The sequence below is a fragment of the Pseudophryne corroboree genome, chromosome 5, assembly GCF_028390025.1.
Source record: "Pseudophryne corroboree isolate aPseCor3 chromosome 5, aPseCor3.hap2, whole genome shotgun sequence".
Taxonomy (NCBI): Eukaryota; Metazoa; Chordata; class Amphibia; order Anura; family Myobatrachidae; genus Pseudophryne; species Pseudophryne corroboree.
The window spans coordinates 230,755,295-230,779,272 of record NC_086448.1 but is presented as its reverse complement, the minus strand read 5'-3'; the positions used below and the strand labels follow the sequence as shown (position 1 = coordinate 230,779,272).

Here is a 23,978-nt window from a genome sequence, read left to right as displayed (position 1 = left end):
TGTAGTTGTGCTAGTGAAAATAGTGCTGACAAGTAGCTAATATGTAAAGGTTTGTGGGTATCTCATGAGCAACCAGGGAACTGATTTAGGGCGGGATGCATCAAGCATCGCATTGTGAATGTGATGCACTCTGCCATTCATTGCATGCATATGATTGGATGCCTCTCACAAGGCAATGTAAGAAGAAGCGCATCTCAAGAGGGCATTACACACTGGGTCACAGGTGCATATGCCATAAGCGGCCAAACCTCAGATAACGGCATTTTCAGAGGTTTGACCACAAAATGCACTTTGAAGTATCCCGTCCATAATCTTATACAATGTGAATCAACTTGTTACACATACAGATGTTAATTTACTGAATCTAAATATTGTGACAGTAACAAACAATAATCTATATCTAAGTAATTCCATTTACTATAGATAATCGATATATATATATATATATATATATATATATATATCCAGCAGCAGCCGGCACTCCAACAACGAAATCACTGATGCTCAGGTGCCAGGACCAATCATCCATAGAAATCCAACAATGAACGGCACTCAGAGACAGCATATGTGAAAAAAATTGTATTCCATACAGTTAACGTACTCAGAGACAGCATATGTGAAAAAAATTGTATTTCATACAGTCAACGTTTCGGGGATCAAGTCCACGTCGTCAGGACAAATGTACAGCAGAATCAACAAGAATAGCCAACACTTACCCTCCTAAATACCCAAGTGATCTTACCAGTGCCGTCCGTCCCGTGCACGCCCGCAGCTCAAACCCCGCTACCGCGTGCGTCATCTGACATCCGCTTCCGGCAACAGCCGTCTCCATGGGAACCGCAGCTTGCGGCTCACCTCGTCCCCGGCTGCGTTCCATCAACAGGAGAGGACGCTGGCCGGACCCACGGGGGAGGAGGGGCTGAAAGCACAGAAGAACAACAGAGATATAAAACTCAATACATAATCGTATAAAGCAAAAATAGAGAAAAACAACACAAGTATAAAGAAAAATGATAGAAACCATCAAATACATCCCGATGAGCCACATTCCCCGTATCCACATGAAAGGAATAAATTACACAAGCATATTCCAGTTGATTTTTTCATTTAACCCACCCGGGGCACAGGTACCCAATCTCATGATCCATCTAGTTTCTTTGACTAAAAGCGACTTTGCACGATCGCCGCCCCACAGGTTGAGGGGCACGTGATCGATAATAAAATACCAAAGGGACTCTAACGAATGACCAGCACTTTTAAAATGTTTGGCTACCGGTTGATCTATTGTTTTACCCTCAAGAGTAAGTTTTATAGCTGATCTGTGAGCCGCCATCCTTTCAGAGAACTTTCGGGTAGTTTGACCTACATACATTAACCCACAGGGGCAGACAATAATGTATACAACAAAAACAGATGAACAGGTTAGCACAAACCTAATATCATATGTTTTATTGCAGTGGGGATGTTTGAAAGATTTACAATTCAACATCAGCTTACAGGTCGCACAACCACTGCAACGGTAGCATCCATCAGGTTTGTAATAGACATTGGGGAGTCTCGCAATACCCATACCGGTAATGTCAGTTCTAACAATTCTGTCTTTGATGTTACGACCACGCTGGAACGACATCAGGGGGGTAGTGTGATGGAACACTTTAAGCTCAGGGTCAGACGACACAATTGGCCACAGGGCCTTTGTGGCTCTGCTAATCCCCCCGCTAGAGGAGGTATAATCACTAGGAAAAGGAATCCTATTTTTAAGGTGTCTACTCGTCGGTTCCAGAAGGGATTGCAGAGACATACCCAATACTTCATCTTTCTGTGTCTTAAGCATATCAAGGTCATACCCACGAGATGCAAAATTCTGTACCAGAGCATCAAGTTCTCCAGGAACTTTCAAAGGATCTGACGCTATACGGGCTATTCGCATCATCTGCGAGCGAGGGAGCCCTTTCTTGAGGGGCCCCGGGTGGTGGCTGGACGCTAGTAAAAGGGTGTTACGATCAGTGGGTTTATGAAAAACCTCAGTGGACAAGCGACCATTTTCGAGATGAATCATAACATCAAGAAAATGGATGTCTGTCAGACTGCAGATATAAGTAAATTTAATGGAAGAATCGGAGCCATTGACTCCACCTAAAAACTCCACAAGCGCATCCTGCCCCCCACCCCACAACAAAAAAATATCATCTATATAGCGACAATATAATAAAATATTGTCGCTAATATCCGAATTAGAAAAGAAAATTTGTTGTTCTCGTTCAAACATAAAAATATTGGCGTACGACGGGGCCACAGGGGACCCCATCGCACATCCTCTCAACTGGAGAAAAAAAGTTCCATCAAACAAAAAATAATTGCGATTGAGGGTTAGCTCAAGGAGGGACAAAAATATCTCATGATCAAATAGCTGTTCAGGAAGTTCAGCCTTCAAAAAGGATGCTACCGTTGCAGTGGTTGTGCGACCTGTAAGCTGATGTTGAATTGGAAATCTTTCAAACATCCCCACTGCAATAAAACATATGATATTAGGTTTGTGCTAACCTGTTCATCTGTTTTTGTTGTATACATTATTGTCTGCGCCTGTGGGTTAATGTATGTAGGTCAAACTACCCGAAAGTTCTCTGAAAGGATGGCGGCTCACAGATCAGCTAACAAACTTACTCTTGAGGGTAAAACAATAGATCAACCGGTAGCCAAACATTTTAAAAGTGCTGGTCATTCGTTAGAGTCCCTTTGGTATTTTATTATCGATCACGTGCCCCTCAACCTGAGGGGCGGTGATCGTGCAAAGTCCCTTTTAGTCAAAGAAACTAGATGGATCATGAGATTGGGTACCTGTGCCCCGGGTGGGTTAAATGAAAAAATCAACTGGAATATGCTTGTGTAATTTATTCCCTTCATGTGAATACGGGGGATGTGGCTCATCGGGATGTATTTGATGGTTTCTATCATTTTTCTTTATACTTGTGGTGTTTTTCTCTATTTTTGCTTTATACGATTATGTATTGAGTTTTATATCTCTGTTGTTCTTCTGTGCTTTCAGCCCCTCCTCCCCCGTGGGTCCGGCCGGCGTCCTCTCCTGCTGATGGAACGCAGCCGGGGACGAGGTGAGCCGCAAGCTGCGGTTCCCATGGAGACGGCTGTTGCCGGAAGCGGATGTCAGATGACGCACACGGAAGCGGGGTTTGAGCTGCGGGCGTGCACGGGACGGACGGCACTGGTAAGATCACTTGGGTATTTAGGAGGGTAAGTGTTGGCTATTCTTGTTGATTCTGCTGTACATTTGTCCTGACGACGGGGACTTGATCCCCGAAACGTTGACTGTATGGAATACAATTTTTTTCACATATGCTGTCGTTCATTGTTGGATTTCTATATATATATATATATATATACACACAGAGTAAAAACCACAGCACTCACCGCACCAGAAGCGGGGCACAGCTATGCACTTACCACTCACAGGGTGGGGTGCATGTAACACTGCACTCTCCACCACAGAAGCGGGGTACACAGCTGTACTTACCACTCACAGGGCGGGGTGCATGTAGCCCATGACCACATCGCTCTAATAAATACAAACAGAGAACCCAGCACTCACCAAGGTAAACTCACTTATCCTCAACAATTCAATAAATAAATGATGGGGGTTTAGTTGGTGGATTGGCCAATGCACGGAAGCCTGTATACCGATTCAAGGTACCCCACCTTCATACAGGTCCTACACTATCACAGAGTCTTAAAACCTGACTACCACACTGCTGCATCATCTGCCTGCTAGATGTAATGTGTACCTGCCACAGACTTTATGGCTTTTAAAGGCACACTAGTCACCTATTGCACTGGCTCAAAGATGATTGCTAAAAAACAGCTGAGACAGGTTCAGGATAATAAAGTCCACACAGGGGTGCATGAGAAAGCTAGTGGCCACGGTTAATAAGAGCTAACCATAGATTAACCCCTTCATATACACACAGAGTAAAAACCACAGCACTCACCGCACCCTGTGAGTGGTAAGTGCATAGCTGTGCCCCGCTTCTGGTGCGGTGAGTGCTGTGGTTTTTACTCTGTGTGTATATGAAGGGGTTAATCTATGGTTAGCTCTTATTAACCGTGGCCACTAGCTTTCTCATGCACCCCTGTGTGGACTTTATTATCCTGAACCTGTCTCAGCTGTTTTTTAGCAATCATCTTTGAGCCAGTGCAATAGGTGACTAGTGTGCCTTTAAAAGCCATAAAGTCTGTGGCAGGTACACATTACATCTAGCAGGCAGATGATGCAGCAGTGTGGTAGTCAGGTTTTAAGACTCTGTGATAGTGTAGGACCTGTATGAAGGTGGGGTACCTTGAATCGGTATACAGGCTTCCGTGCATTGGCCAATCCACCAACTAAACCCCCATCATTTATTTATTGAATTGTTGAGGATAAGTGAGTTTACCTTGGTGAGTGCTGGGTTCTCTGTTTGTATATATATATATATATATATATATATATAAAAGGAATAGGGGTACGGCGACCAAATGTGATAAAAAAGTGATATATATATATGACCGTTACAGAATGGAACCTAAAAGCCAGTATCAATGAAAAATATATATATTTTATATAATAAAATACCATAAAGGAGCTGAGCACAATAACTAATACAGTTATAAAAATTAAACATAAAAACAATGAATATATATACACACATATATATATATATAGAGAGAGAGAGAGAGAGAGCGAGAGAGAGAGAAAGATATGGCAGTACTCTCTAAATATTACAATCAATAATAGCAGATGACATAACGTTTTACTGTGTCTTACCTCTGTGTGGGCTCTGTGCTGCGCGTACCTTCGGATGGCACTGGGATTTTAACGTTCACACAGTACATATATATGGTCTATAAGTATGGAATTACCCTTGTAAAAAGGAACTGAGTAAGGAAATAATAATCCAGTCTCTACACATATGATATGGGAGTGGGGGAAAACTTTTTAGGGTATGTCACCAGTATGGCGGCCATCTTGAAGTCGGCCATCTAATTTTTTAATTTGGGAGGTAGTGACATAGCAAACAGATGCAGAATTTCATAATTAATAATTTCATGTATTTTTTTTTTCATTCTCGAGCTTTAACATAAAGTTTTTAGGATATGTTCAAAATGCTGTCCACCTTGTTGCAGTGTTAAGGCTATTATGTTTTCCCATTCCTGATGAACCTTGACCAATATGTCTGGCTGAATCTGAGCACAAGCATCAACAACAATTCATTGTTGCAGATGATACTGATCTTGTATCTAAACACGTTCCTTCAGGTAACCCCACAGAGAAAAATCCAACAGAGTTAAATCTGGGGATCTTGGTGGCCACTGGACTAGACCTCTATGGCCAATCCACCTTTGGGGAAACTGCACATCAATATATTGCTTGTCAAAGAGTCCATAATAAGGTGGGGCACCATCTTGCTGGAAAGAATTAGGATATGACCCATCCTCATAACAATGAGGGAAAAATCTCATGTCAACCTTTTGTAGCTGTTGACCTTACCCACTGTCTACCTTTTGACCATGTTCACCTAATGCATGTCAACCATATGGGATTGACATAATGACTGTCTACCTAATTACTGTAGATCTTCTATACCACACCCCACTTGTTTCTCTTTAATTAAAGCCTTTTAGATGTGGTACACAGGGAATCATTTTAATAATTCAGTTTATTAATTCACAGGTAACTAATGCCATTGCTGAGGGATTAAGCACTAGTCCCTTGCAAAAGTATAGGCAGCATTCTCATGACCATTGGATCAGCCCACAAAATGGCTGCCTCTGCACTGAATATGTGATTGTAATACTTTAAGTGAAACCAGTGGCAATTCCCTGAGGGCTTAGACTATCTGCTTAGAAGGATACAAGTTTAGAACAATGTTAATTGTTTAAAAGTGCCCCTCCCTGCATACATTTGTACTTGGAGGTGTCAGCTGCGTGCTGTAACAGCTGCGGAACATGTGCACTTTTTAACGGAAAACAGCCACAACAGGGTCGCTTGCAGATAACACATTTCAGCCATTCACTGCATAAGGAGATTAGCATAGCATTTATTTCTTGCTTCTCATGAGCCCATAATGAAGTAACAAGTTTCGTAAGTGTGCTACATGCTTAACATTCACTGCTAATAACCGGTTAGCAATTTGAATATTATGATAATGAACATTTGCCAGTGTCGCTCTAAGATATGAATTTCTGCTTGCTTTTCTTTCCCTCCTCCACCAGTGACAAGTTAATTATATTAAAATTAACCTATCACTGTGGTGCATTGCATTGTTGTAGCAGCCGCCTGGTTGTTGTTTGTTAATTAGTATTAGTGGCAGAGAGCTCCCAGACATTGTGTTGCTAAGAGGACACAACAGATGCAGAGAGATTTTTTTCATTCCCTGGTCATTGCTGAGCACTGATTGGCTGGGCCCAGTGGGTGTGATTTATATAATAAAGTGAACTATTGTTCTTCAACAACGGTGACGAGTGACTAAAGGTATATTCTGAGCTATTCCAAAATAACTTGCATCATTATGGAACCAGAGAATAACATATTTTTCAATAAGATTGGTCACAAAATGCTGATTCTGAGGACAGTAGCATTAGCAGGGCCGGACTGGCCCTCAGGGGTGACCACCAGTGGGCCTCATTGTTTGAGGGGCTACCTCCTCCGCTGGGGATCAGGTTCCAGACTGTGCACTTGAATTATATATTATACATATGTTACATTATACTGCACAGGACTACATGGTGTATTTTTACAGTGCATTGTTATTAATCTGGTACATTATCATGCATGGACTATATTTATCAATATAGTCCATGCATGATGAAATGGTTAGCCTCTGTGTTTGCTGGCCACACCCCCTATGGAGGCTGGCTACACCCCTAAGCATTGGTCCCTACCACTGCATTCCCCCTTGGGCCCTTTATGCCCCAGTCTGATACTGAGCATTAGATATCAATAGAGAATACACATTTAAAACAATAGTATGCACAATAAATACATTTGTATGAAACATACTTAGTCACTATAGGTCTAAAACATGGATTCTAAACATAGATAAGTGTATCAGGGACGTGCGGTGAGGTAAATGGTTCAGGAGGCACTGGTTAGTACCAGAGCCAGATTTACACACAGTATAAAGTAGAAAGAGCGGGGTACTTCAGTCGATCAGGCTCCTGTCAGACTGATGCAGTAAGCTTGTGCTGTCATACTTTTATTCCAGACATTATGGGGGTCATTCCGAGTTGATCGCTCGCTAGCAACTTTTAGCAGCCGTGCGAACGCATAGTCACCGCCCACGGGGGAGTGTATTTTTGCTTTGCAAGTGTACATACGCCTTTGCAGCCGAGCGCAGCAAAAACATTTTGTGCAGTTTCAGAGTAGCTCTGGACTTACTCAGCCCTTGCGATCACTTTAGTCTTTTTGGTGGCGGAATTGACATCAGACACCCGCCCTGCAAACGCCTGGACGCGCCTGCGTTTTCCCAAACACTCCCAGAAAACGGTCAGTTGACACCCACAAACGCCTTCTTCCTATCAATCACCTTGCGTACGGCTGTGCGAATGGAATCTTCGCTAAATCCATCGCCCAGCACCGATCCTCTTTGTAACCATACGACACGCCTGCGCATTGCAGTGCATACGCATGCACAGTTTTGCCGTCTTTTTACCTGATCGCTGCGCTGTGAAAATCTGCAGCGAGTGATCAACTCAGAATGACCCCCTGTATGAAACACAGGGAGTTATTCAGAGTTGTTAGCAAACCAAAAAAGTTAGCAATTGGGCAAAACCATGTTGCGCTGCAGGTGGGGCAGATGTAACACATGCAGAGAGATTTAGATTTGGGTACGTTATATTGGGGGTAATTCAGACCTGATCGCTCGCTAGCGTTTTTTGCAGTGCTGCGATCAGGTCAGAACTGCGCATGCGTATGCACCGCAATGCGCAGGCACGTCGCTCAGGGACAAAGCGGATCGTTGCTGTGCGATGGCTTTTACGAAGAATCCATTTGCACAGCCGATCGCAAGAAGATTGACAGAAAAAAGGCGTTTGTGGGTGTAAACTGACCGTTTTCTGGGAGTGGTTGGAAAAACGCAGGCGTGTCCAAGCGTTTGCACGGCGGGTGTCTGACGTCAATTCCGTTCCCGGACAGGCTGAAGTGATCGCAGTGGCTGAGTAAGTTCTGGGCTATTCAGAAACTGCAAAAGATCTTTTTGTACCGCTCGGCTGCACATGCGTTTGCACACTTGCACAGCTAAAATACACTCCCCTGTAGGCGGCGATTATCTAATCGCAGCACTGCAAAAAAACTGCTAGTGAGCGGTCAGGTCTGAATTACCCCCATTGTTTCTGTGTAGGGTAAATACTGGATGCTTTATTTTTACACTGCAATTTAGATTTTAGTTTGAACATACCCCACCCAAATCTGACTCTCTCTGCACGTTACATCTGCCCCACCTGCAGTGTAACATGGTTATGCCCATTAGTGTGCTTTTTTGGTTTGCTAACAACTCTGAATAACCCCCAAAGTTCATACATTCAACTTGTAAGAATGAAGATGGTAACTTGTTCCAATGAGAACCAAATGTGTCATACTATGCATATCCTGCATTGGAGGCATTCTAGAATTCCAGCATGACCACATCACATTGACTGTGGATCTCTGCAAGTATCACATCCAGCTGCTAAAAATGTATTTATTTCACAGCCGTAACTGCACACAGCTGAGCAGGAAATGACGCGTAAACTTAATTACAAGAAGCAGCATGTTGTTTTTAGTTGTAGTTTCTTGGGAGAAACATTGGAGATGATACCCCCAAATGCATTTCAAGCGGTCTCGCACTTACCCAGAGCTATTGTTTGAAAACAAAATGTAAGCACGCCATCCGGAAGGAGGTAGGATATGCAGTATGTTGCAAAACAATTCAGACCCTTGTCCAGTTGCCTCTTTTCACTGGATAACAAATCATACACTGACATTTTGTTACCTGTGATATTTTTGCTTCAAAGCTCAAAATGAGTTTGTATATAATATTGCATGTTATAAAAACATGACCAAAAACATAACCAAAACTAAAATGTTGTTTACGTAAGTATGCAGTCCCTGCAGTGTAACAGCTTTGTGGGTCATTCTGAGTTGATCGCTCGCTAGCTGTTTTTAGCAGCCGTGCAAACGCATGGTCGCCGCCCACAGGGGAGTGTATTTTCGCTTTGCAAGTGTGCGAACGCCTGTGCAGCCGAGCTCTGCAAAAACATTTTGTGCAGTTTCTGAGTAGGTCTGAACTTACTCAGCCCTTGCGATCACTTCAGTCTTTTTGGTACCGGAATTGACGTCAGACACCCACCCTGAACACGCTTGGACACGCCTGCATTTTTCCAAACACTCCCAGAAAACGGTCAGTTGACACCCACAAACGCCTTCTTCCTATAAATCTCCTTGCGATTGGCTGTGCAAACGGATTCTTCGTTAAATCCATCGCTCAGCAACGATCCGCTTTGTACCTGTACGATGTGCCTGCACATTGCGGTGCATGCGCAGTAGTTACCTGATCGCTGCGCTGCGAAAAAATGCAGCGTGCGATCAACTCGGAATTACCCCCTTTGAGTCTACACTCAGGACACATTTGTCTTACAACTGACCTACAATCAAGCATTAAAGTTAGGTACACACCTGAACGATGGCTTGATATGGCAATGCAATGTAACAATATATCTCATTGCGGTACACAATACACAAGATATCTATAAAAAAATACATATTTATATATTACATTTTTTATGTAGCAATAGCTTGTGGAATCGTCCTGTTTGATATGCAGCACATAAGATGGGACGATGCAATGAATGACGTCTGTAATTGATAGATTGGATGTACACACTATACAATCGTAGTGATCCTGCAGATTAGTTGATAGTACCAAGATTACACAATATATATTGTATAGTGTGTACCAGCTTTAAGCTATACTTACCTACTTTTAATTTCTCCTCTCTGGCAGTCGCTCTAAAATCAAACATTTGGAAACCCCACTCCAGAAATCCTGCATTCATCCACATGTTCACATAGCAACGGTGGGTCTTAAGTTTGCAATTCACTGAGAATTGCATCAGGGGGGTAATTCAGATCTGATCATCCACGATCATTTACTGAGACATGCGGGGGGACACCCAGCACAGGACTAGTCCGCCCTGTATGTCTGGCTCTGCCCCTTCCTCCCCCCGCAAGGTTGCAAAAGCATTGCATGGCAGTGATGCTTTTGCACCCGGTGAGTAGCTCCCTGCCTGTGCAGCTCCTGTGCACTGGCAGGGGGCTACCCGCCACGTCCCAGGTTGCAGCGGCTGCATGTGACGTCACGCAGCTGCCACATCCCGCCCCCACAATAGTCTGGACATGCCCCGCCGTGGGCGTTCTAACGCCGTTGGCACACCACCTCCTGCCCCGCCACCGCCTCTGCCTGTCAATCAGGCAGAGGCGATTGCAGCCCTGAGATGCTTTTAGCATCTCACTGGTCTCCTGGTGTGCACATGCGCACTCCACAAGAGGATTCAGACTGCGATCGCTGACGCTGCAGCGATCCAGTCTGAATTAGCCCCCAAGTCCCATGAGTCTGGAGGTTGGTGGGGAGAACTTAACAAATGGCCTGATTCAGAGATTATTTATTATCAGTTATTTATATAGCGCACACATATTCTGCAGCGCTTTACAGAGAATGTTTGCCCATTCACATCAGTCCCTGCCCAAGTGGAGTTTATAATCTATGACCCAGGTTTATCAAACCTTGGAGATTGATAAATTACATGGTGATAAAGTACCAGCCAACCAGCCCCTAACTGCCATGTTAGAGGCTGTGTTTGAAAAATGACAGTTAGGAGCTGATTGGCTGGTACTTTATCACCATGCAATTTATCACTCTCCAAGGCTTGATAAATCATGGCATATGTTCCCTACCACATGTACTGTACACATACACACACAATCACGATAGAGTAAATTTTTCTCAGGAGCCAAATAACCTACCAGTATATTTTTGGATTGTGGGAGGAAACCGGAGTACCCTGAGGAAACCCACGCACGTATTGGGAGAATATACAAACTCCACACAGTTAGGGCCATGGTGCGAATCAAACCCACAGCCTCAGTGCTATAGGGCAGTAATGCTATCCATTACACTTTCTGTAATGCACATCTCCAATGTTTTTAGATCTGCAATGTCGCTTGCAGTGCGCCAAATGATTGATATGCTGCTGCATTTGTCAATGTCGACATAAAGCTTTACCGAAAACAGAACGCATCGGCCCCATTTTCTGGCAGTGCCAAAGCTAGTAGATGCATCCTTAGATTCAGCTTCTCTGGTCCCGGGAGCATGAATTTCCCGGACACCCTGAATAACCTGAGCGTTACTCATATGAGCGATGTTCACTTAGAGTATCCATCTTTGGACGCAGCAGTGGATCACAAAAGCCAGCGGGAGACGTCTTTCTACAACAGGCACCTCCTGCTCCTTTTACAAATTTTAGTACAGCCGATGTAGATACAGTGGATGTAGATGCAGTGGATGTAGATACAGTGGATGTAGATGCAGTGGATGTAGATGCAGTGGATGTAGATACAGTGGATGTAAATGCAGTGGATGTAGATGCAGTGGATGTAGATGCAGCCGATGTAGATACAGTGGATGTAGATGCAGTGGATGTAGATACAGTGGATGTAGATGCAGTGGATGTAGATACAGTGGATGTAAATGCAGTGGATGTAGATGCAGTGGATGTAGATGCAGCCGATGTAGATGCAGTGGATGTAGATGCAGTGGATGTAGATGCAGTGGATGTAGATGCAGTGGATGTAGATGCAGTGGATGTAGATGCAGCCGATGTAGATACAGCGGATGTAGATACAGTGGATGTAGATGCAGTGGATGTAGATGCAGCCGATGTAGATACAGTGGATGTAGATGCAGTGGATGTAGATGCAGTGGATGTAGATGCAGTGGATGTAGATGCATCGGATGTAGATGCAGCCGATGTAGATGCAGTGGATGTAGATGCAGTGGATGTAGATGCAGTGGATGTAGATGCAGCCGATGTAGATGCAGCCGATGTAGATGCAGTGGATGTAGATGCAGTGGATGTAGATGCAGTGGATATAGATGCAGTGGATGTAGATACAGTGGATGTAGATGCAGTGGATGTAGATGCAGTGGATGTAGATGCAGCCGATGTAGATACAGCGGATGTAGATACAGTGGATGTAGATGCAGTGGATGTAGATGCAGCTGATGTAGATACAGTGGATGTAGATGCAGTGGATGTAGATGTATCGGATGTAGATGCAGCCGATGTAGATGCAGTGGATGTAGATGCAGCCGATGTGGATGTAGATGCAGCCGATGTAGATGCAGTGGATGTAGATGCAGCCGATGTAGATGCAGTGGATGTAGATGCAGCCGATGTAGATGCAGTGGATGTAGATGCAGTGAATCTAGATGCAGTGGATGTAGATGCAGTGGATGTAGATGCAGCCGATGTAGATGCAGTGGATGTAGATGCAGTGGATGTAGATGCAGTGGATGTAGATGCAGTGGATCTAGATGCAGTGGATGTAGATACAGTGGATGTAGATACAGTGGATGTAGCTATTGCATCCTTCTCTGCATCAGCCTCAATATTCATGAGTCTCATGGACATTCCAGGAGAGTAGGTACTGTACGTAGTTGTGATAAAAATGCATAAATAGTTCAAAACGGTATCCAAGTATTTGGTTGTCCCAGTGGGCACTGATCATTCAGTTATCAAGAAGTAGATGCTGCCTAGAGAAAGCTGTGCAAACTAGAAGGAGAGTTCTGAGGGAGATACAGGGAGACCAACATCAGTTTAAAAGAGTTAAGGATTCTTTAGCCAGGACTGGTAAAAAGGATCATTGCCTCTATCAGGATCTCTGCATTACATAGGCATGTGTAGGAGTGATGGCACAAAATAACCATTTAAAAACACTTTAAGAGATTGTCACAACAACAAAAAAGAAAACAAAACATGGAAATTACCCAGTTGTGATGTTTAGAAAGCGTTTGTGGTCATGTGAGAATAAGATAGAGCTTTTTGGCCACAGTTCAAAACAGTATGTGTGGTGTAAATATAATACTGTCCCCTTCCTCTAAAACCCCATCTCTCCAGTGGAGTTTGGTGGTGGTTGCATTGCATTATGCTGTGGGGCCTTTTTACATCAGAAAGGAACAGAACATGACATCACCAGGCTCCACAGAAAAAATGTGGAAGAGGTCCTACTAATTCCAGTCTCCCAAAGCCCCTTGCTCTTCTTGATGAGCCAGAGCACAATTGGGCTGTTGCCTTTGGTTGGTAGGCTGGCATCACTTTGCCCCTCACACCTCTGGGCTCCATCGCAACCACCCAGCAGTGGCAGTACTTCTGCCAGTAATTGGGCTCCATGTTAACAGGTAGTAGAAAAGATGGTGGCAAATACTGTAAAAGAAATACAGTAGTTTCATGTTTGGGCAAATGTTTCTCTGGCCAAACGCATTCCAAAGCAGCGTGCAAAGAAAATGTTTTTGTTACATAAAATAATGTCACATTAAAAAGTAATTCTGAGGTTCAATGACTGAAATAAATCCTGTATAGAGAGCAACATTTCAGTGCAGGATTTATTATGCTATAAAATGAGAGAATTTGTCAAACGTCTGACTATTTTTACAAGATACAGTGTATCAGTCAGAGATTTCCTCCCCGTGAACTGATTTACACCAGTCTAATGAAAGTAGGAAGCTGATGACTGATGTGGACAAGAACCTCTTTTGACAAGAACTTAGTTGTTTCATGGCTTTTATTAACATCTCTTTTTTTATGGCTGTAACAAGTTACCTTAAGGAGAGAGAGGGACTGCTGGCTGCTGTTTATTTCTGATGGTATCCGGATGGTAGGTCGACCACTATTGGTCAACATGAACAAGGTTGACATATTAAAAAGTTCAACAGATGAAAAGGTCAACATTACTTTTTTACTTTTTTTTGTATTTTTAACTTTGTTATACTTTACCATCCACATGGACTACAATTGGGAATAGTGACCTGCCTTCAGCATGGAGAGCAAAGCGAGCCTTCCAGGGGGAAAGAGTGAACTAATTGGGGTCCTTTGTCACATTACGGAAAAACAATGACACCAAAAACATTTAAAAATATTATGTCAACCTTTGTGTTGACTTGTCCTGCGTCAACCATTTCACAGTGTTGACATTTTCTTATATCGACCATATCCATGTTGACCAACAGTGGTCGACTTATTGACGGTTGTCCTTATCCAGGTCGACCCATTGATCCAAAACCATTTCTGATAGCAGTGTCCATTGCACAAGTGCAACCAATCATGCAACATGAAGGTAGAGAAGAATGTGCATGCGTACACCCCGTCCTCAAGAGACAGAATCAGCTCACGTACTCAGCGCTGAAGTGGCTTCCTATTGACAGTCTGGACTGGCAGCACCAGTGGGAGAAAACTAGAAGTGACCGAGGGCCCGATTCAGCATGGATCGTAGAAGTGCAAAAAATCACACATCTACAATCCATTACTCTGACATGTGTCCCCCCCTACCCCCCTGGAAGGCCGGATACAGCCCCCCTGAGCACATGCACACATGTAAAAGCATTGCATGGCGGCGATGCTTTCGCATGTCTACGGTAGCCCTCTGCCTACGCATCCTAGCTGCTAAGGCAGTCGGCTACCCACCATATTTCGGATCGCAGTGACTATGTGTGACATCCTTAAACGCCGCTGCGACACCACCTCCCACCCGATCACCTCTGCCTATCAATTAAGCGGAGGCATTCGTAGATGTGAGATGCCATCGCATCTCATAGTGTGCAGACGCACAGTGCGGCTTCTGCATGTGCTCACACTTCACAGGGCACCAGCATGCAAACGCTGCTGCAGCAGTGTTCCATGCTGATTTAGGCCCCGAGAAACAATGACTTTTGAAAATACCTGCTGGCAGGCTCCTCTTTTATTTTTCATGTTTTGTTTAAGCACTTTTCTTGGTGTAATATTATACTTGTGGACTTGTGGTGCATACTGTATGGCGTCATACAGCCAATCTATGTAAAGCTTGAAATACAGTCCCCAAAATGTTATGTAATTATTATCTGTTAGGAGATTACAATAATGCCTAATTCCTATTACAACAGAGACTGAAAGCCACCTATCCTCATGATTCACTATTAGAACCTCTCCGCCGGATGTAGGACAGAGTACCCAGATCACTGAGATATTGTAGAAATGAAATTATATTGATGAAAATTTCCAATTATCAATATGTAATGGTGTTTTTTTTTGTTTGTTTACTCTTTGCCCAATTATTTTTTTGCCATGAACAGATTCATAAATTAACTTGGGTGCCTTCAGTTCATAAATGGAAATTGAGGCTTTGATCAAACCGGAATTGCTGTTAATGCACAGGAATATGGAGCTGGTATGGGACTAATCTTTTACTTGCATTGGAACCAGAGGCCCGTATCTGATCACTTTATACATAGATATCATGGGTCTTCCTCCCTTCAGGATGAGGAGATACATGTCAGGGCTGATCCTTACAAAGAATTAAGAATTATATCCTTACAAAGAATTAAGGTTCAAAAAGGGTTGAGATTACCTAAAGCAGGGGTGGGAAACCTCCGGCCCGCGGGCCGTATAAGGCCAGCGAAGCCGTTTGCTCCGGCCCGCCCGCTTCTCTCAGTGAGACACACGCCGCCGCTCAGTCCGGCGGCAGCGTGTCTCAGCTGTCAGGACACGGAGGAGAGCGCGGCTATGACGGGTGGCGGCGGCGGCGTGTAGAACTTGAAACCAGCCGCCGGTTCGTGAGCCAATCAGAGCTCGCGGACCGGCAGCCAAGCAGGAGCCGCGGCTGCCGGTCCGCGAGCTCTGATTGGCTGTCGAACCGGCGGCTGGTTTCAAGTCCTACACGCTGCCGCCCAACATAACCGCGCTCTCCTCCGTGTCCCGCGAAAGGAGCGGTAAGCAGCACGGGGGGGGGGGGGGGGGGGCACTGTGGGGACATCTGTATACCTGGCACTGTGGGGGCATCTGTATACCTGGCACTCTGGGGGGCATTTGTATACCTGGCACCTTGAGGGGCATTTGTATACCTGGCACTATCTGTATACCTGGCACTGTGGGGGCATCTGTATACCTGGCACTGTGGGGGGGGGCATCTGTATACCTGGCACCGTGGGGGGGCATCTGTATACCTGTCACTGTGGGAGGGCATTTGTACACCTGGCACTGTGAGGGGCATTTGTATACCTGGCACTGTGAGGGGCATTTGTATACCTGGCACTGTGAGGGGCATTTGTATACATGGCACTGTGGGGGCAATTGTGGGTCTGGCACTGCACTATTGGGGGCATATGTGTATCACGTCCCATTTTAACTGGCCACACCCATTTTTTGGCGCGCGCTCCTTCGGCGCTCACACACAGTACCTCTAAGAGGCAGACCTACTGGGGGGCAGGGTAATTTTTTAAGTTGAGAATTTTTGTATGGCCCCCGAAGGATTTTATAAATATCCAAATGGCCCTCGGTAGAAAAAAGGTTCCCCACCCCTGACCTAAAGGATAATAAAAAGGGCAGACTAGATGGGCCAAGTGGTTCTTATCTGCCGTCAAATTCTATGTTTCTATGTCTCTATGATCCTGGTAGCAGCGACCTATTGCAAGATAGCATGTCAGCTAGCTATTATAAGTGATCTATTGCTGCAGAGTTGTATGGTCCCTGCAGTAGGGAGTGATTTCAGTGCTGACAGTGTTAGCAACACGATCCTCCAAAGCTAATCAATTGTGCACATGGATGCTTTGCATACCCCTGGCCGTTAGATGGTTAATGTCCCCAATCTCCATTTTCCATTAAATTTCTTCTAAAATGGTCTTCTATTCTATGGTCTTCTATTTATCCAGAGGAACAGCTCCCTCTAATTAAATAAAGATTGGAAATAAACCTTAACAAAGTCTATTATGGCCTTTTTTTCTGTTTGGCCTGAGTTTTGTACAGGACATACTGAGACCTCTGGTTCCAATACATCTTGTGTTCCACACAAGTTTCCTATATGGTCTTAAAGATGTCTGTTGTAGTCATCCTCCTCCTCTTTATATTACAGCGAATGACAGTTTAACAAACAAGACTTCTATATTATAAATCATGTTTTAGTGTCAAAGGAAAATTGATTCAGTGGTATTTTCAGTCTGAACAATGTATTGCTTTATGAACAGCTGATGCTATTAATATAAGATGATTTGTATTAAACAGATACCTTAGTATATGTTGGCCTTTGAGAAGCCATAGGTGAATCTTTGGTTATATTGTACACTATGCCAAACACAGACACAGTGTTGTGACAGTAAATCATACTTGCCTACTTTTGAAAAAGCATTTCAGGGAGATTGTGACCGTAACACCTATCAGCGCGGACGTGAACTGTGACATCTGAGAGGCGTGTCATGAAAATGACTTACATCCAAATGTAAATGAGCCCCAAAGTTAGTAAGATCTACTTGTTGAAGAAAAGACACTGATGCACAGACTGTATCACTGTGACAATGGCTGATGGTATCGCTGTGTAAATAACTGCAACAAAACACATCAGGCCGTATGTACAGAACAGTAGTAGCCTGCGAGATGCAGGCACGGGCTCGATTGCGGCAAATTAGCCCATATTTTTAAAGCGGTAATAATTTAAAAGGAAAAACCTTGTTCTGCCATTTAAATTATCGCTTCCTTTAAAAATACAGGCTAACCTGATTAAATTGTGTCTGTGCCTACATGTGGTTTGGGAAATCCTCACCCCTTTTTGTGCCTTTAGCCAATTAGTCCCCACCAGGCTCCACAATCTGGGATTTGAATATACAGTGCTGAGTGAGGTTGATAAGCAGAAGCTGATTGCACAAGCCATGGCTCTTCTCAATCAGCATCACATAGATGTGTGTATTTCATCTTTTCCAGGCTATTATATCATCATAACAGGCTCCAGCATGCAAGCAGCTCCTGACTGTGGGAGTCCCAGCAGTTCTTCTAATTTGAGGGATTCCAGGATAAGTCCTTCCACTTTTGTCAGTAATTCCTCTTTAAGTTTGTCTATAAATGATGGCATATGTATAAGATATTCCTGAACAGGCAGCTTGCAGGTGTACTTCTAATGGATGGAATAACAGCAGCCACACAGCATGGTGTAATGGGGTTGCTATGACTATGCGATCTCAGAATACCTGTTTCATTAGTTCAAAGTAATCCCCATACATATTGCAATATGATGTCTTACTTTGTGCACTCTTTAGCTCCCAGGACATCTGGAAAGTTAACGTTCTCTGTAATGTAATTAAGACCATCTAATCATCGAGAGCCAATGGTGTTATTTCTTTCTTTTTACATTAGATAAGTAATCTCCCACAGGGGAGATTTAACACTATGCGTTATCTCTCCTTAAGTACAGTAAGTAATTGGTACAGTAGTACATGCTAAGCATATTTAGATGAGAAGAGATTCAGTGTAGAGACATCTCCTGTGATTGCAGTTCCGCACATCTGACATACCGGGACGTGTAATGTCAGCAAATCACTGACAATTTATCTTTCTCAGCAGCTTTCTCCACTAACAATTATGCTGTTGTTGGGGAAGTAAAATAAAGAATGAGGAATTGAAGTTGGTAATGTGCTGTTTAATAATGTCTTTTAATTAACTCTAAATAAATTATTGAACATAGCGTTGTCATTTTCACACAGCCAGCAATGTATGCAACGGATCTGAGTGGTGTGACAGAAGAACAATACATACCCATATGGGAATGTTGCCAAATGTTTCTCTGCAAGAGTGTATAGGGTTCAAATGGCCAATGAGCAGCATTACAAACTGGAATCATTAGAAGAAAGGGACACTTAGCCGAAGATGAAAATATGTATATATAAGAGATAAATACAGCTTGTCAAAAAGTAGGTCAAAGAGCCTGCTTATCTCATTCCCGCAGATTGTGTGCACCTTTCTTGTGTCTGGCGCATGTCTAATATGAAATTGAAGTGGAAGGGAAATATGTACTGTATGCGGTACTGTGTCATGGGGGTAAATTTACAAAGGTGGGAGTTTTTTTAGAACTGGTGATGTTGCCCATAGCAACCAATCAGATTCTACTTAACATTTGTCTAGCTGCCTCTAGAAGATAATAGATACAATCTGATTGGTTGCTATGGGCAACATCACCAGTTCTAAAAATCTCCCACCTTAGTAAATTTACCCCATGGTGTATATTTGTTTGGGTCATTTATAGGTCAGTGGTGGATAACATGATATTTTGCATTCATACATGTTCCTTGGTCCCGTATGTTTTGTAGAAGTAGAGAATTGCAAAGACCCCACTGCAAGTGTAACACCACTGGGGCAAGTGTAACACCACTGGGGCAAGTGTAACATTACTTGAGACTTATGCCTAGAGATTTTAGAGTGATCTTTAGTACAGGACTGATATTGAATAGCTCTCACTAGCATGTGTTGTATTTTGTGAAGTAATGATAACTCTCTCTGTATTGTATAGAGGTCCATAGAATGCTCTCTGTATTGTATCAATGTTCCTAGACTGCTTTCCAAATTGTCCTAAATATCTTTGTGGCTCAAATATGTATGCCTCTAAATAAGCCTAATAGAGCACAGAGTTTGTGTACAGCTCTGGCGTGCCACAGCTTTGCCTTCTAACAAACCTTAGTAAATAGCCCACCATCTCTTTATCTCTAGACAGACTTATCTTTGCATGGAAAATGACTTTACAATGACAACACTGTATATACTGTAGCTATACAGATGGTTTTCTGAATGTATGTGTAATACAATAATGATGTGTTTGTCTAATCAAAGTCATTTTCATCATGAATAATAATACAAGCCAAAAAAACATTCAAAAGTTTTCAAAAAGAAAAGAAAAAAATACACATTAGGAACAACTCTTATAGGTGACCAAGAACTACTATGGGGTATATGCAATTCCGGATGAATTTCGTCTTTTCTTCGCCCGTTTTTAAATTCGACACAATTCGACCGTCGAATCCCGGCCGGCGGGTGCCGGAATTCGACATATTCAATTAAAAAACGGATTCGACAGTCCCGCTGTCGAAAAACGGACCAATTGACGGATAAGTGCGTCCTGGATTCGACTTTTCGGACGGCACTAAAATGGTTAAAAAGACCTAAAAAAAATAGCGTGGGGTCCCCCCTCCTAAGCATAACCAGCCTCGGGCTCTTTGAGCCGGTCCTGTTTGTAAAAATACGGGTAAAAAATTGACAGGGGATCCCCCGTATTTTTAGAACCAGCACCGGGCTCTGCGTCCGGTCCTGGTGCAAAAAATACGGGGGACAAAAAGCGTAGGGGTCCCCCGTATTTTTAACACCAGCACTGGGCTCCACTAGCTGGAGAGATAATGCCACAGCCGGGGGACACTTTTATACCGGTCCCTGCGGCCGTGGCATTAAATCCCCAACTAGTCACCCCTGGCCGGGGTACCCTGGAGGAGTGGGGACCCCTTAAATCAAGGGCCCCCCCCCTCCAGCCACCCAAGGGCCAGGGGTGAAGCCCGCGCCTGTCCCCCCCATCCATGGGCTGCGGATGGGGGGCTGATAGCCTTGTGTAAAATAAAAGAATATTGTTTTTTTTTGCAGAAGAACTACAAGTCCCAGCAAGCCTCCCCCACAAGCTGGTACTTGGAGAACCACAAGTATCAGCATGCGGGGGTAAAATGGGCCCGCCTTTACCTGTAGTTCTTCTGCAAAAAAAATACCCAAATAAAAACAGGACACGCACACCGTGAAAGTAAAACTTTATTACATACATGCCGACACACACATACTTACCTATGTTCACACGCCGACTCTGTCCACGTCTCCAAGTAGAATCCGGGGTACCTGAAAATAAAATTATACTCACCTAAATCCAGTGTGTCCTGTTCTTTTTTTGTAATCCACGTACTTGGCAAAAAAACAAACCGCATACCTGATCCACGCACTGAAAGGGGTCCCATATTTACACATGGGACCCCTTTCCCCGAATGCTGAGATCCCCCGTGACTCCTGTCACAGAGGGTCCCTTCAGCCAATCAGGGAGCGCCACATTGTGGCACTCTCCTGATTGGCTATGCGCGTCTGAGCTGTCAGACAGCGCATCGCACAGCCGCTCCATTATCTTCAATGGTGGGAACTTTGCGGTCAGCGGTGAGGTTACCTACGGTCCTGGTGCAAAAAATACGGGGGACAAAAGACGTAGGGGTCCCCCGTATTTTCCCCACCGTATTTTTTGCACCAGGACCGGACGCAGAGCCCGGTGCTGGTTCTAAAAATACGGGGGATCCCCTGTCAATTTCCCCCCCGTATTTTTACAACCAGGACCAGCTCAAAGAGCCCGAGGCTGGTTATGCTTAGGAGGGGGGACACCACGCACTTTATTTTCAGGATTTTAACCCATTCTAATTTCTCACCCCTTCCCACTGAAAACCATGCTTTCTCTATTAGTCAGTTAAAAAAAAAAAAAAATCTTTTAAAAAATATATAAATACTTGTGTCTCCTAATAGACAAACCAAGTAGATAATCCCTTCTAATATAAATAGATATGCTATTAGCAATAAAAAAAACACACAAAAAACATGTTTTTAAATTTTTTTATTAGATTCCGCCAGCAGAGTGAGGCGGAATGAAATTGACCAAATTACTGTCGAAAAGCACTGTTGTCGAATCGACATTCTTCAATTGAATATACTTTTGTCGAAAAGCCGCATTTTTACCACTGCAGACATGTCGAATTTTAAAAATGTCGAATTGCAAAAAGTCGAATCTGAAACGTCCGTTTTTTTGTCGAAAAGTACTGTATTGCATTGTCGAATCCAATTCGACATTTTTTTTTGTCGAAAATGCCCCGTTTTCCGACTTTTGCGGCAATTATATATGACTAGTATTACAGACCGCCATTTAACAAAGCATTATATCCAATTAAGCTCGGGGTTGACCATGCAGAGAAAAGCTTTGGGTTTAACGCCCAGAGCTATTTAATTATTCTGCATTTTCCACACACTGTAAACCTTAGATTCCATGTGAAATGCTGGAATCTTTGGGTTTCCTGCATGTTATATTTTCATTAAATTACATTTTAACACACGGTTGCAAGGAAGAGTGCACCCTCGGGGGCTTAACACTTGGGACAGCGGCAGCTAATTGAATCGGTCAGCACTGACAATTAGCCGCAAGGTAAACCCTGCAGCTAATTAGATATGCCCATAAGGGGTCTATGTATTAATAATTGCAGCGCTGTAGCAATTAACAATCTGTGTCACAACAATTTTGAATGAAAATATCCCTGCTATGTACTTAACGTAACCTGCAGGACAGCACTTGCGATAACCGATGTCCCCGGGAGTTCCTTCTCTGACATTTTAGAGGATTTTCACATTTGTGAAAGACTTCTCCAGGGAATGCGACACTGCCCTTATGCACAGTGTCAGCTTCTGCTGCCAGACGAAGGCTACAGGAGAGGGATCGGAAGAACTCTCTCTCCATAGACTTAAAGCAGTTTACGACATCTGAGGATGGTGTAAACCAGCAGGGCAAAGTTTGGTAGATAGAGGTCAGACTGCAGTCCGCATTGATAATAACGGGGACTGTGATCTGCAGAGCTAAAGAGCCTTCTACAGGAGAATCCTGTGAAATCTACTGCATTTTCAATATTATTATTTTTTAAACCCTGATAAGTAGGATCCCTAAGTCAGTGTCAGGCAGCATGGTGGGTGGATTTTGCTAGCTACCTCCTATAAGGATAACATCTGCACAGGAGGAGTCAACATCACTGGTGAAGAATGGGATTGATCCAGCTTATGTTTTCATGTGCCTCTGTTCTTAAATCTACTTGTAGGAAGCAAACCATGAGATTGTTCTAATGAAAATATTTTATGCCTGTAGCCAGAGCCGGCAACAGAAATCTTGGGGCCCGGTACATTGATATCACTGGGGCCCCCTTAGAGAGATAGATAGATAGATAGATAGATAGATAGATAGATAGATAGATAGATAGATAGATAGATAGATAGATGGGAGGACGTGCGGTGAGCTAAATTGCTCAGGAGGCACTGGCTAGCACCAGAGCCAGATTTACACGCAATATATGAGCCAAAGGGTACATGGGGGCATTATACACATGTGCAGCAGTATAAACTCCTGGAAATTTGGTGAGGATTTATCAGAGATGTGCTGAATAGATAGACAGCTGAGGCAGTGCCTCACCTGCCATAGACTTTTTACTCCACAGTTTTGGCTATAAAAATGATTAGAATAATGCAAACAAGATATTTCAAACATATTCTTTGCATTTTTCATATACTTTATACAGTAAAAACTCTGGCACAAACGTTAGTATGACAGGAAAGGCTCTGCCTCATCTGCCTCACCCCACCGCACGTCACTCATAGATAGATAGATAGATAGATAGATAGATAGATTTAAGTGCAATGAAATTTACTGTGCTATATAAAAACTGTTAATAAATATATATATTTGTTTATGTATACAGCTATATAAATATGAATCTCTCCTTCCTCCCCCCCCCCTCACACCCCACAATTTGTCTCTCCCCAAAGACTCCATGCTGCATTCCCAGCTCCCACACCTCATCCCAATGCCCTGTATCCCCGCACCAATCCACTCTTACCCTGGGGAGAGACTCACCTGCACTGCACTCCCCAGTATCTAGACCTGAACACTGCACAGTATGGCCCTCACACCCCACCAGAAGAGGGCGGCGCAGGGCATAGGAATCCTGGCCAGCGGTGCTGCTGCCATGTCCCGTAACTGCCTGCAACAGAGCTGAACCCGGAAGAACCGGCAGCGCACAGTCACTGTGTGTGAGAGGCTCCTGTCACTCGGAGGCAGCCCAAACACC

At 43.7% G+C, this 23,978-nt stretch overlaps 1 protein-coding gene across 2 annotated transcripts in view; it reads left to right on the top strand.

Moving 5' to 3' along the window:
• Positions 1–23,978, top strand: part of RFTN1 (raftlin, lipid raft linker 1) — a 612,999-nt gene that overhangs the window by 280,328 nt on the left and 308,693 nt on the right. The window lies entirely within an intron of this gene.